We start from the raw sequence: 13,643 nt of genomic DNA, 5'->3' as shown, positions 1-13,643 counted from the left end.
GGGGGAGAGGGGGGAACTTTGAGAAAGATCTAGGGAAAGAGAATGAAGGGTAATGCTGAATGGGGAGAGACGGGGGATACTGGACTTAAATAAACGACCCCAGGTCTATATCTATATTCAGACCTTTTGGGGTCAAGGTTTTAAGTTTATATATCCAGTATGTTTCTCTTTGACAGAGTTCTCTCTATATCCATGAGCTAAACCTTCTCAACCCCTACCCCCTTATGGGGCTAGGGGAATCCTCACCTACTCCATAAGGAACAGGCATTCACAGAGGAACTTCCTAGAATTTGGATTGCAGACCCTTTTTGTTACCAGGGGACTGAAGACAAGGGATTTAACCCTAACACTGCCTGCACTGGTACCAGGACTTAAATGTTAGGGCCAGGAAAACACATAATCCGGGCACAGGGCTACATGCTTCCCATGGTGAAACCCTCACATCCCTGCATGAGACACACAATTTATGCACCTTCAATAAATTTGTGAAAACAGAACATACATAACAGTAACAATAACATGACCCTCCCTTCACTGGAGAACCCATACTTTGTGTAGCCCTTCTCATGCTCTTAATATTCTGTAATAATGTGTAGGATTTGGGCTTACACACCATCCGTCCTACACTATCCAGTACTGTGACCGAATAGCAGCACTTTTGGCCCCTCTCTGAAATTTATTATACTATATCCAGGTAGACATTCCGGCCTACCTTCCATACTCTTCTGAGATAGGCACTGCAGTGAGAAGATAGGTAGTCTAGAACAGTGTCCCTGAGCCAATCCTCTCTGTAAGCCTCAGCTTCACGCATTCGGGGTTCCTAAGGATAGTCATACCCATGAGATTTCCTATAGCTCTGTATACCACTATATGATCAGCTCTACTATTCTTTCATAAGATTCTGCCCACAGGCTTGCCCTGGTAATTCCCAAAATAGTGTCTCTCTGGGTATGGCGTCATACTTTACCACATCCAAGCCTGAAAATGATATAATTCCCAAGCTGATATCTCTGCTACACTCACGGATAATCTCTGCTGTTTTCTCAGGCGTAAACTTTCCCTCCTCCCACCATTGATCTACTGCATCAGATTGTATCAGCTGAAATCTAGTTCTATTCATGTCGGGCACATATCTCTGGAACATTGGGTCCCACCAGTCTACAATTCTCTCCTCACTAGAGCTAGGCACATTGATAGTAGAGTCATCTGTTATAATACTCATAGTGGATGGTGGTCTGGGAGTAGCTGTCACGCTCGTGCTGCCCGCAAACCTGACAAGACCCCAGTACTGAGGTTGGAAAGGAGAACTTCACACACCCACAGCAGCGGAGGCGTGCCCGGAGTGTGGTATTTGAGCAAAGTCGGGGTATGGGCCAAAGAAGGTTAGTAGGGTACTTGCCGGGTCCTGGGTAGTAGAATCAAGAGTAGTTGTGTCCGTAAGCCAAAGGTCTGGGGGTGGAGAGAACTGCGTAGCAGTTTTCCGTGCACATCCCGGAAGAGAAGAGAGTCGCGGGAGAGACGCCCGTGAGAGCGGGGGGGGGGGGGGGTTGGCGGTAACCCGGAAGTGCGGCGGCGACCGCCGAGGAGGGTAAGGGAGAGACACGGTGTGCTGGTCGTGAGCCCTGGGCACTTACAGTACCCCCCTCAAGGATCGAACTCCGGATGATACTCCCAAGGTTTATGGGGAAACTTTTTATGAAAACGCCTGAGCAAGGACAGGGCGTGGAGTTCAAGCCGTGAGACCTAGGAGCGTTCCTCCGGTCCATACCCCTTCCAGTGGACCAGAAACTGGACCTTGCCTTGGGAGATGCGAGAGTCGATGATGGACTGGATCTCAAATTCCTGTTGTCCTTGTACCGTAACTCGAGGAGGTCTGTGAGAATTGTGAGAGAAACTGAGCACTAGAAATGAACGGTTTTAAGAGGGAAACATGGAAGACTGGTGGAATCTTCATAGACGCTAGAAGAAAATGGCGATAGGCCATCGGGTTTACTTGTTGAAGGATTGAGAAGGGGCCAAGAAACTTCGGAGATAGCTTTGGAGAAGGTGTCTTTAATCTGATATTCTTGGAAGAGAGCCAGACCTTATCTCCTGGACTATGCTTGTGCTCTTCTTGGCGTAAACGGTCCGCCTGTCTCTTCTGTCTCTGGACTGACTCCCGTAATATTCCTTGGATCCGTCTCCAAGAGTTCTGAAGGGTGGTAACTCTAGAATCTGCTGGCGGGACTCCGGAGGTGGCCGTGGGGATGGGAAGTCGATTGGGGTGAAACCCATAGTTTACAAAAAATGGTGACTCCTGGGTGGATTCATTCCTGAGGGAATTGATAGCGAACTCAGCCCATGGAAGTAATTTGCCCAATTATCCTGGGAGTCAGAAGTGAAACATCGCAAATATTGCGCCAGGGATTGGATCCATACTCTCGGTTTGGCCATTGGTTTGGGGGTGATACCCCGACGAAAAAAGGAGAGAAATGCCCAGCCTTTGAGAAAAAGCACGCCAAAATTTAGAAACGAATTGCGTGGGGGTTATATGTATTGTTTTTTTTTATATGTATTGGGTAGGTGGGTTTTTGTATGTATTTTGGGGGGGGGTGGGTGCGGGTGGTTAGATATATATTTGGGGGGGATTTTTTTGTATATATTTGGGTGTGGGAAGTTTTTTGCATTGGGGGTGGGAAGTTTTTTGCATTGGGGATGGGAAGTTTTTTGCATTGGGGGTGGGAAGTTTTTTGCATTGGGGGTGGGAAGTTTTTGCATTGGGGGATGGGAAGTTTTTTGCATTGGGGGATGGGAAGTTTTTTGGTATATATTTTGTGAGGGGGGAGGGAATGAGTTAGCATTGGGGTAATTGACAGAGGGAGAGGAGAGGGGGTGAGTGAGGGAAAGAGGGAGTAAGAGTGAGACGCAGGGGAGAGAAATACATGTGGGGTAGGGGGGGCAGGGATTGAGTGAGCATGGTGTAATTGATGGAGGGGGATTAGAGTGAGAGGTGAGATGGAAGGGAGAGAAATACATGGGAAAAGGGAAGGAAATAGAGGGGGCTCGCGAGGTGTAAAATGGGTAGGGTGACCAGACGTCCTGGTTTTGCCAGGACAGTCCCGTTTTTTTCGGTTCTGTCCTAGTTGTCCGTCTGTTTTTAAAATGACCCGCTTTTTGGCCCTGGTCCCAGTTTTTAGAGCAGGAAGCAGCGATGGTGCGCGAGGCGGCGGCGGTTAGAAGAAGATGCTGCAGCCAGTGAGGATTTGGAGATTGCCGGGCCACAAGTGATTGGTTGAAGGATACCCGGGACGGGGTTTTGTAGGATGCTGGGCCCCAGGGGATTGGTTGGAGTTCGGAGGATGCTGGGGGCGGATGCAGTGAGCAGAGCACACGGTAATGTTGCTGTGTATGTTACACATGTAGTGAGCAGAGCACACTGAGCTGCTCCTCAGAGCAGGAGTGTGTGTGTGTATTTGTGTGTGTGTTTGTAGGTCAGTAGCTGTGTGTGTGTAGGTCAGTGACTGTATGTGTGTGTGTGGGGGGGGGGTAGGTCAGTGGCTGTGTGTGAATGTAGGTCAGTGGCTGTGTGTGTGTGTGTGGGTAGGTCAGTGGCTGTGTATGTGTGCCGGGGGGTAGGTCAGTGGCTGTGTGTGTATGTAGGTTAGTGGCTGTGCTTGTGTGTGTGGGAAGGGCATTGGCTGTGTGTGTGAGTGGGTAGGTCAGTGGGTGTGTGTGTGTGGGGAGGGGGCTAGGTCAGTGGCTGTGTGTGTGTGTGTATGTAGGTCAGTGGCTGTGTTTGTGTGTCTGGGTAGGGCATTGAATGTGTGTGTGTGGGGGGGAGGGGTAGGTCAGTGGCTGTGTGTGTTGGGGGGGGTAGCTCAGTGGCTGTGTGTGTGGGTAGGTCAATGGCTGTGTGTGTGTGTGTGTGTGTGTGTGTAGGTCAGTGGCTGTGTGTGTGTCTGTGCAGGTCTGTGTCTGTGCAGGTCTATCTGTGTGGGTGTCTGTGCATGGTCAGTGGCTGTGTGGGTGTCTGGGCATGGTCAGTGGCTGTGTGTCTGTGTGAGTGTTAGGGTTGCCAGATGGCTTCTCCAAAAATACTGGACACAAATGTGAAAGGTGCAAAGTCCTCGAGACACAGACACACACACACACCCCTCTCACCGCTCCAATATGTTTTCTCCTCTCCTTGGCCCCAACCCCAGGCTCCTGACACCTCCTCCTGCTTAGCTGCATTCCCCAAAGCAGCCAATCAGGATGGAGGAAGCTGCCCAGCCCCCTAGCAATAACCCTGTTCTCTCCCTACTTGGGGAAATCCTGCTGCCCCCCAAGCTGGTCAGGTTACTATGTCCAGAGAGGTAATATCAGGCACATACATGTCCAGTATTACCTCTTATATTTTACTGGACAGAGTGTCCAAATACAGGACAGTCCGGTTCAATACTGGACACCTGGGGGGAGGGGGGTGTAGAGAGAGAATGGAGGAGGGGCGAGAGAGGGAATGGGGGTGAGAGAGAATGGGGAGAGAGAGAATGGAGGAGGGGCGAGAGAGAGAATGGGGAGAGAGAATGTGGGAGAGAGATTGGAGAATGAAGGGGGGAAAGGAAGGAGGGGAGAGAATAGAAGAGGGGAGTAAGAGAGAATGGAGGAGCGGAGGAAGAAAGAGAGGGAATGGAGGGTAGGGAGGAAAGGGAGAGAATAGGGGGAGGGAAAGGAGGGAAGGGGGAGGAAAAGGAGAAAGAGAATGGGAGGGGATGGATAGAGATAATGGGGGGGAGGCAGAGAGAATGGGATGAGGTAGAATGAATAATAATGCATCAATGGTGACACTATTAGATCAATATAATTATAATATTCATTTTTTAGTAATGTCAATTGTAGTATTAATAATTTTTTTATGTGTCCCGATTTTTCATTTTCAAAATCTGGTCACCCTAAAAATGGGGGGGCTCGCAACACTGCCATTTAAGTAAAAGTTGCGCCCCAACAAAAAAAGATCATGTTAGGTGTGCTGTGGGGCAGAGGGGGGTGGGGGGGGGGGCTTGCTCCTTGCATTTGTCCTGGGCCCCATGATTTCTGTTGGTGGCCCTGCACCCAGACACCTACTGTATATTTCCTGGGCACAGAGGACCCAGGAACCTGCCAGAGACTGACATGGAGGGCCACCTGCTTAAGGTACCTCCTGAGACTTTGGGGTGATAGGCTGGTAATGGGAATATCCCTCCAGTCCTGCAGATAGGGTCTGGGGAAGTAAGTTTTTGTATATTTTGCCTGGATAAAGGAACAGGCTCCATAAAGCCAAGATATAATTTCCCCCTAATCGGTCTCCATTATACGAACCTCTGCACACATCTCTTGCAGTCATCTTCTCCTTTTTTCCCTTTTCTCCGCTCCTCATTATAACACAGATGTATTGGGAGCAAAGAATAAAAAACACACATTCTTCAAACCCATCTCCCTATGTTTTTAATAACCTGAAATGGAACGGTTCTTATCTGCCCCTGCAGTACACAGAAATCATATCATATTTAATAACACTTGTGCTAATAAACATCTTATAATGTATCTCATACAGTACTTAGAGAAACCTCAAAAAGGCTTTGCATGTGTGACCGAATGTGCCATATAACATCCTTCCCTGAAAATATATATACAAAATATATAATGCCAAACTTAAAAGATCAATGAATGCACACTCACAAACAGAGCTTGAAATTCAGCAATATAGAGATATGAATCTGGTGGCTATTCATCTCGGGTAGATGTCAGTCCTCCAAGTTGTATAATCGAAGGATTCCCCGTTGTAACCAGCACAGCACAGCATGAACAGAGAAGATGCCAGCTGCCAGATCGTATACATGTGAATGCAGTCTTCCGGTACACAGAGTGCTCCATGCGCTGGAGCTGCTGGTAGAGAGCTCGTGGACGTCAGCGTACGTTATGACATCAGTCGTCAGTTAGATCCGGGTCCCAACGCCCGTTTCGTCACTATTATGTGACTTTGTCAGGACCACAGATGGAAACAAATTAGGTCCATTTTTTCTAAACACTGGCAGATTTTGCAGTCAGATGAAGACCTCACAAAGGTACTGAAAGACACCGAGTATAACTAGCAGGAGATCTACCAACTTATATGATGGTCTAGTACATAGTCATTTTCAACGCCATAACAAGTCCACCTGGTTGACACCTTCATTAATGGGCACCTACCAATGCAAAAGCTGTAAAGCCTGTGAATACATCACACCAGCTAAATGTTTCTATAATATTGATCATTCAAAAAAATATGACATCCGACAATACATTAATTGTAAGACAACAAATGTAATTTATCTCATATCTTGTAGTTGTGGTCATAGATACGTGGGCAAGACCATAAGGGAATTTCGACGACGCGTACTTGAACATGTTAACTCTATAAAAAACAAACTTGACATGCCAGTAGCTCGTCATGTTAACAACTTTCATCAAGGGGACACCAAATGCCTCTCCTTCATGGGTATTGACCACCTGAAGAACAACATGCGAGAAGGTGATATAGATAATAGGTTGTTGAAACGGGAGGCAGAGTGGATTTTTAGATTAAAGACCCTAAATCCACATGGCCTCAATGAGGGCTTCACTTATACACCCTTCATTTGAACATCTGTATATGGAGTACTGTAGTGTACGCCCTCTGCACTATGAATATCAATGACTGAGGCCAGCATTAGAGACTGTGGGCCTCAGACAGTAAGCCCCGATCCAACATTTTCGGTAAGGGTTGCGGATTGGTGGCTAACAGGCCATTTTTTGGTGATTTGCCCTCGCAGTATTCAGTAAGGGCCGAATCCTTCCGATCCCTGCCGAAGCACTGCGAAAGCAAAGCTGCCGATGACCTGTGGCGATACAGTCTGGCTCCCGATAAGGCTCCCGATAAGCCTTTGGTGCCGATAGATGTTTGCAGCTGAGAGAGACAAGCCGCTCTCTCAGCGCAAACATCGGCAACAAAAAAAAGTATTTAAAAACAACTTTTACTCATAGTGTACATGTGCAGGGGGTCTTCGGAGCTGAACCGCGTTGGTTTGAGGTCCGGGGAACCCCTGCCCCCCGAGATACAGGCCCCTTTATGGGGTGCCAGTATCCCTCGGCGTTTGAAGGTCCCGATCACGTGACCGCGACCTGTAAACAAACCAGAGGGATACCGGCACCCCATAAAGGGGCCTGTATCTCGGGGGGCAGGGGGTCCCCGGACCTCAAACCAACGCGGTTCTGCTCCGGAGACCCTCTGCACATGTACAGTATAAATAAAACACACACACATCAAAAAAGAGTCGTTCCTTACCTTGGCGGCTATGTGCAACGGTAATGAAGCAGCATGAATGTCTTTTTAATTATACTGTACAGTGTGCAGGGGGTCCCCTGAGCTGAACCGCATTGCTTTGTGGAGCAGGGACCCCCTGCCTCCCGAGTTACAGGCCCCGGTATGTGTCATCGGGTGGCAGTGTCGCCGCCATGTTTATAGCGTCCCCGCAATAAACATGGCGTCCACACTGTAACCGATGGCCCAAACCGGGGCCTGTAACTCGGGAGGCAGGGGGTCTCTGAGCCACAAATAAATGCGCTTCAGCTCAGCGGGCCTCCTGCTTCCGCACAATATTATTAAAATACATTAATGCTGCTTCATTACCATAGCGGATAGCCGCTAAGGCAATGAAGGGGTTAACGCATAGTAGCATGTTTATTGGGGACAAATGCCCCCAATAAACATAGCAGCAATACACAACATACAGTATAGTAATGGGCAGAATGACTATTATCCACAAATGGATAATAGTGCAGTTGTCCATTTAAAATACATACACAACAATAAAGACATTAAATACATATAGCACTCACCCATGTCCCACTGCCACGATGAAGGCCATCCTCATCTTCATCCTGCCCATGCCCCATCCGCTTCTGCAAAACAAACACAAGAATTACAACATCCAAATTAATGTCCCCTAACCCCTTAATCACCATAGCGGTTATTAACCGCTACAGTTATTAAGGGGTTAAGCCACCATCACCCACATACCCTCCCCCACAAAGCCCCCCAACCACCCTCACCCAATACCCACAGGGGAGTCCTACCAAATACCCTTGGGCCTAATACCCCCTCCCCCAGCACATACAGTACAATAATGTGCCAAATAACTATTATCCACATAGGGATAATACATTATTTGGCCATTATTAAACACATTCAATACCGTTAAAATGTAAAGAAAATTGTACTAACCTCATCAATAAGAAGCCTCCGTCGCCAGCATCATCCTTGGGGTCCGTTGCCAACATTATAAATAGCCACAACATTTGAATATCATTAACATAACACTGAACCCCTTAATCACCTTATCGGGTACTAACCTGAAAGGTAATTAAGGGGTGAAGCCATCCTGCAATGCCTACAACAGTTATGCATAACATCCTCAGTGAAATAAATACCCATTGCCTAACCAAATTCCATTTAATCATTCAATCTGTAGGCTCACATGCCTCATAAAACATTGCATTTACAGTGTATACATGTAGCATAACATGTAAACTGCATGTACATGCTGCAAATCAATGTTAACAATACAATAATCCCACTCAAATCGCCATACATCACAAGAAGTATATTATTTAATCCATTAAACTCACCATCAATGAATTACCACACATCACTTACATCCCTAAACAATTAAAATACCATCCATACCAATTACACAATGAACTAAAGCTATCCTAACAGAGAACCACTTCAAAACATAGAAAAAAGTACACCAACAAATACAATATACTAAAGCAAGGCTTTCCATATCCTACTGTACAGCCTGGAAGCCCAAAACTTACATCTGTCTAAAAATAAAATACATTTAGCACACATCAATGCATAGCCACAATGATTAACAATACAGAATAAGAAGCTTTAACAACACTATCATTTATTACCCTGTATATATATCTGTACACATACATACAGACATACATACAGTGGGAAGAAATGATATGCATTATAAAAAATGAAAACATGAAAAAGCAACAAAAAAAACAGTTACATTAAGTACATTTCTTTATTTAACTTACCATTACTTGCCCCCACCGACTCCCGTTGATCAGCTTACTCACGAACCAATCCAGGAACAAATCCACGAACCCAACCAGGAACCAATCCAAGAACAAGTGCAGGAACCAATCCAGGAACCAAGCCACGAAGAAATCCACGACACGATCCAGGAACAGGAAACCATAAAAGAAAAAAACATAACAAATTAAACATTAAAATAATAAAACATGACAATCAAGGGTTGTACTAGTTTTATTCTTAGTGAATCTGTATTAAAATACCTTGTTCCGGGGTCTTCTTGACGTCCGGTGCCACGCCCTGGTCTTCAATCTTCAGGAGGAGGTCCGTCCTCCTCGGCGTCTGCCTTCAAAATGAGACGACATAGGCTTTTAAAGGCCTATGACGTCACATTTGTCGTCATATGGTTCCCACGGCCCTGATTGGGCCGTGAAAACCATGTGTTTTGGCCGATGTAAAAAAATTTGATGACGTCACTTAAAGGCAATCCCAGCACAGCCAATCAGAAAGGCTTTGCTGCAATTGCCTTTAAGAAAACGTCATGAAATGACACATGGCCGGACTCACATGGTAAGCCAGCCAATCAGAGCGTGGGAACTCCATCCCTACTCTGATTGGTTCAAGTACCATGTGAGTCCGGCCATGTGTCATTTCATGACGTTTTCTTAAAGGCAATTGCAGCAAAGCCTTTCTGATTGGCTGTGCTGGGATTGCCTTTAAGTGACGTCATCAAATTTTTTTACATCGGCCAAAACACATGGTTTTCACGGCCCAATCAGGGCCGTGGGAACCATATGACGACAAATGTGACGTCATAGGCCTTTAAAAGCCTATGTCGTCTCATTTTGAAGGCAGACGCCGAGGAGGACGGACCTCCTCCTGAAGATTGAAGACCAGGGCGTGGCACCGGACGTCAAGAAGACCCCGGAACAAGGTATTTTAATACAGATTCACTAAGAATAAACCTAGTACAACCCTTGATTGTCATGTTTTATTATTTTAATGTTTAATTTGTTATGTTTTTTTCTTTTATGGTTTCCTGTTCCTGGATCGTGTCGTGGATTTCTTCGTGGCTTGGTTCCTGGATTGGTTCCTGCACTTGTTCTTGGATTGGTTCCTGGTTGGGTTCGTGGATTTGTTCCTGGATTGGTTCGTGAGTAAGCTGATCAACGGGAGTCGGTGGGGGCAAGTAATGGTAAGTTAAATAAAGAAATGTACTTAATGTAACTGTTTTTTTTGTTGCTTTTTCATGTTTTCATTTTTTATAATGCATATCATTTCTTCCCACTGTATGTATGTCTGTATGTATGTGTACAGATATATATACAGGGTAATAAATGATAGTGTTGTTAAAGCTTCTTATTCTGTATTGTTAATCATTGTGGCTATGCATTGATGTGTGCTAAATGTATTTTATTTTTAGACAGATGTAAGTTTTGGGCTTCCAGGCTGTACAGTAGGATATGGAAAGCCTTGCTTTAGTATATTGTATTTGTTGGTGTACTTTTTTCTATGTTTTGAAGTGGTTCTCTGTTAGGATAGCTTTAGTTCATTGTGTAATTGGTATGGATGGTATTTTAATTGTTTAGGGATGTAAGTGATGTGTGGTAATTCATTGATGGTGAGTTTATTGGATTAAATAATATACTTCTTGTGATGTATGGCGATTTGAGTGGGATTATTGTATTGTTAACATTGATTTGCAGCGTGTACATGCAGTTTACATGTTATGCTACATGTATACACTGTAAATGCAATGTTTTATGAGGCATGTGAGCCTACAGATTGAATGATTAAATGGAATTTGGTTAGGCAATGGGTATTTATTTCACTGAGGATGTTATGCATAACTGTTGTAGGCATTGCAGGATGGCTTCACCCCTTAATTACCTTTCAGGTTTGTACCCGATAAGGTGATTAAGGGGTTCAGTGTTATGTTAATGATATTCAAATGTTGTGGCTATTTATAATGTTGGCAACGGACCCCAAGGATGATGCTGGCGACGGAGGCTTCTTATTGATGAGGTTAGTACAATTTTCTTTACATTTTAACGGTATTGAATGTGTTTAATAATGGCCAAATAATGTATTATCCCTGTGGATAATAGTTATTTGGCACATTATTGTACTGTATGTGCTGGGGGAGGGGGTATTAAGCCCAAGGGTATTTGGTAGGACTCCCCTGTGGGTATTGGGTGAGGGTGGTTGGGGGGCTTTGTGGGGGAGGGTATGTGGGTGATGGTGGCTTAACCCCTTAATAACTGTAGCGGTTAATAACCGCTATGGTGATTAAGGGGTTAGGGGACATTAATTTGGATGTTGTAATTCTTGTGTTTGTTTTGCAGAAGCGGATGGGGCATGGGCAGGATGAAGATGAGGATGGCCTTCATCGTGGCAGTGGGACATGGGTGAGTGCTATATGTATTTAATGTCTTTATTGTTGTGTATGTATTTTAAATGGACAACTGCACTATTATCCATTTGTGGATAATAGTCATTCTGCCCATTACTATACTGTATGTTGTGTATTGCTGCTATGTTTATTGGGGGCATTTGTCCCCAATAAACATGCTACTATGCGTTAACCCCTTCATTGCCTTAGCGGTTAGCCACTAAGGTAATGAAGTGGCTTTAAAATGCCTTTTTCCTGCCTCGGATGCATGCCGGGGGGCTCCGGTGCGGGTATCAGCTCCGGAGACCCCCGGCATCAATCACAGGCAGGAAAAAGGGCTGATTTTTTCTAAGTGTCGCCCTTGCCGATGCTTCTCCTTCAGCAAGTTGCCAACTTTAGTTGGCGGGCTGGATTGGCCATAAAATCTCCAATCTGGCCTGCCGATCAGCACCGAAAAGCTGATCGGGGCTTACTGAATTCAGGCGGGGAAAAAAAGTCCCGATAAGTGGCTTATCGGCAGCCGGGTGGCGAAAATGTTTTTTTCGGAAGAAAAGCTGCCGATAATTCCCATTTATCAGGGCTTACTGAATCAGGAGGGCAAAAAACGGCTATAAAATGCCGAAAAAGCCTTATCGGGGCTTACTGCATGAGGCCCTGTGTCTCTGTATATCCGTCTGTTTCTTTAATTACAGCTGCATTAGCCATTGGATTTGGTGCTACATCACGCAGCTTTTTCCATCAGTATTCTATTGTGCTCTGAGCATTGCCAATCCATGGTTGTATAATATCCCACTCGATACTTACCATATATACATATATATATATATATATATATATATATGTTACTGCAATAGATGCCCTCGCGTCCCATTGACACGCCCCCGCGTCACATTGACACGCCCACCGCGTCCCATCGACACGCCCCCACGTCCCATCGACACGCCCCCGCGTCTCATCGACACGCCCCCTGCGTCCCATTGACACGGCCCCCGCGCTCGCACATTTCTTCTAGCAGGACAAAGTTTGTCTCCTGCTTACATGTGCATGACGTCACTGCGCATAAGCGCCAGAGCGCCAGCTCCGCGCTTCCCTTCACCCTAAACGGGATTTAAGATGTAAGGTCAAAAAAAAAAAAACAGTTTTGATAACCAGGGGGAGGAGAAAAGTCTGAAGAGAGGTCATGTACAGCTGGCAAGTATTATACAGCAATTCAAAACTGATGGCAACAGCTACCCTGGAGGAACGTGAAAGACATCTGACGGATTCTGATGAGGAATTTTCTCTCCAACCATCTATTATTATGATATTCCTATATCTTCATATTAGCAGCCATAATGCCCAGATTATAGTGGCCGCGTGCTTGCTGCAGACTGTGCAGCTGCCTCCCCCAGTTATGGCTGCTCTCGCCTGATTGGCTGAGACGGCCCATGTGACCCAACCGAGGCTTCTGGGAATTGTAGTCCCGAATGCCCCACTCTCCCCGATCAGCTCTGCACACAGAGCGAAGCAGCTGAGCAGCTCCCTGCAGCGGAGGCAGGTAGGGGCTCTGTTACCCGGGGGGTAATAATAATAAGGGGGGAGGGGCTCTGTTACCCGGGGGTAATAACAATAAGGGAGGGGGGGGGCCTCTGTTACCCGGTTAATAATAATGGGGGGATACATATATACAGTACTTGGGATCCAGGCACAAGTTTTAGGAGCCAGCCTTTGTTAGGGGGGACGGCTGCCCCCGGCCCCTCACCCCCTTCCCCTCACCCCCTGCCCCTCACCCCCTTCCCCTCACCCCCTGCCCCTCACCCCCCGCCCCTCACCCTCCGCCCTTAACCCCCTGCCCCTCACCCCCTGCCCCTCACCCCCTGCCCCTCACCCTCTGCCCCTCTCCCCCTACCCCTCACCCCCCTGCCCCTCACCCTCTGCCCCTCACCCCCTCACCCATGCCCCTCACCCCTCACCCCCTGCCCCTCACCCTCTGCCCCTCACCCCCTGCCCCTCACCTCCTGCCTCTCACTCCCCGCCCCTGACCCTCTGCCCCTCACCCCCCGCCTCTCACCCCGCCTCTCACCCTCTGCCCCTCACCCCCTACCTCTCAACCCCCGCCCCTGACCCTCTGCCCCTCACCCCCCGCCTCTCACCCCCCGCCCCTCACCCCCCGCCCCTCACCCTCTGCCCCTCATTCCCTGCCCC

General features: G+C 47.0%; 2 protein-coding genes across 2 annotated transcripts in view; both read left to right on the top strand.

The window, feature by feature from the left end:
- LOC142497974 (uncharacterized) overlaps positions 1 to 13,643 on the top strand; it is a 364,739-nt gene that overhangs the window by 108,395 nt on the left and 242,701 nt on the right. The gene's annotated exons all lie outside the window — the stretch shown is intronic.
- Positions 12,894 to 13,643, top strand: part of LOC142498180 (uncharacterized) — a 49,409-nt gene continuing 48,659 nt past the window's right edge. The window contains exon 1 of the mRNA XM_075606691.1: positions 12,894 to 12,996. The gene's annotated coding sequence lies outside the window, so the exon portion shown is untranslated. The remainder of the gene's footprint in view (positions 12,997 to 13,643) is intronic.

The sequence above is a fragment of the Ascaphus truei genome, chromosome 6, assembly GCF_040206685.1.
Source record: "Ascaphus truei isolate aAscTru1 chromosome 6, aAscTru1.hap1, whole genome shotgun sequence".
NCBI classification, from domain to species: domain Eukaryota; kingdom Metazoa; phylum Chordata; class Amphibia; order Anura; family Ascaphidae; genus Ascaphus; species Ascaphus truei.
This window is presented reverse-complemented; position numbering and strand designations above follow the sequence as displayed.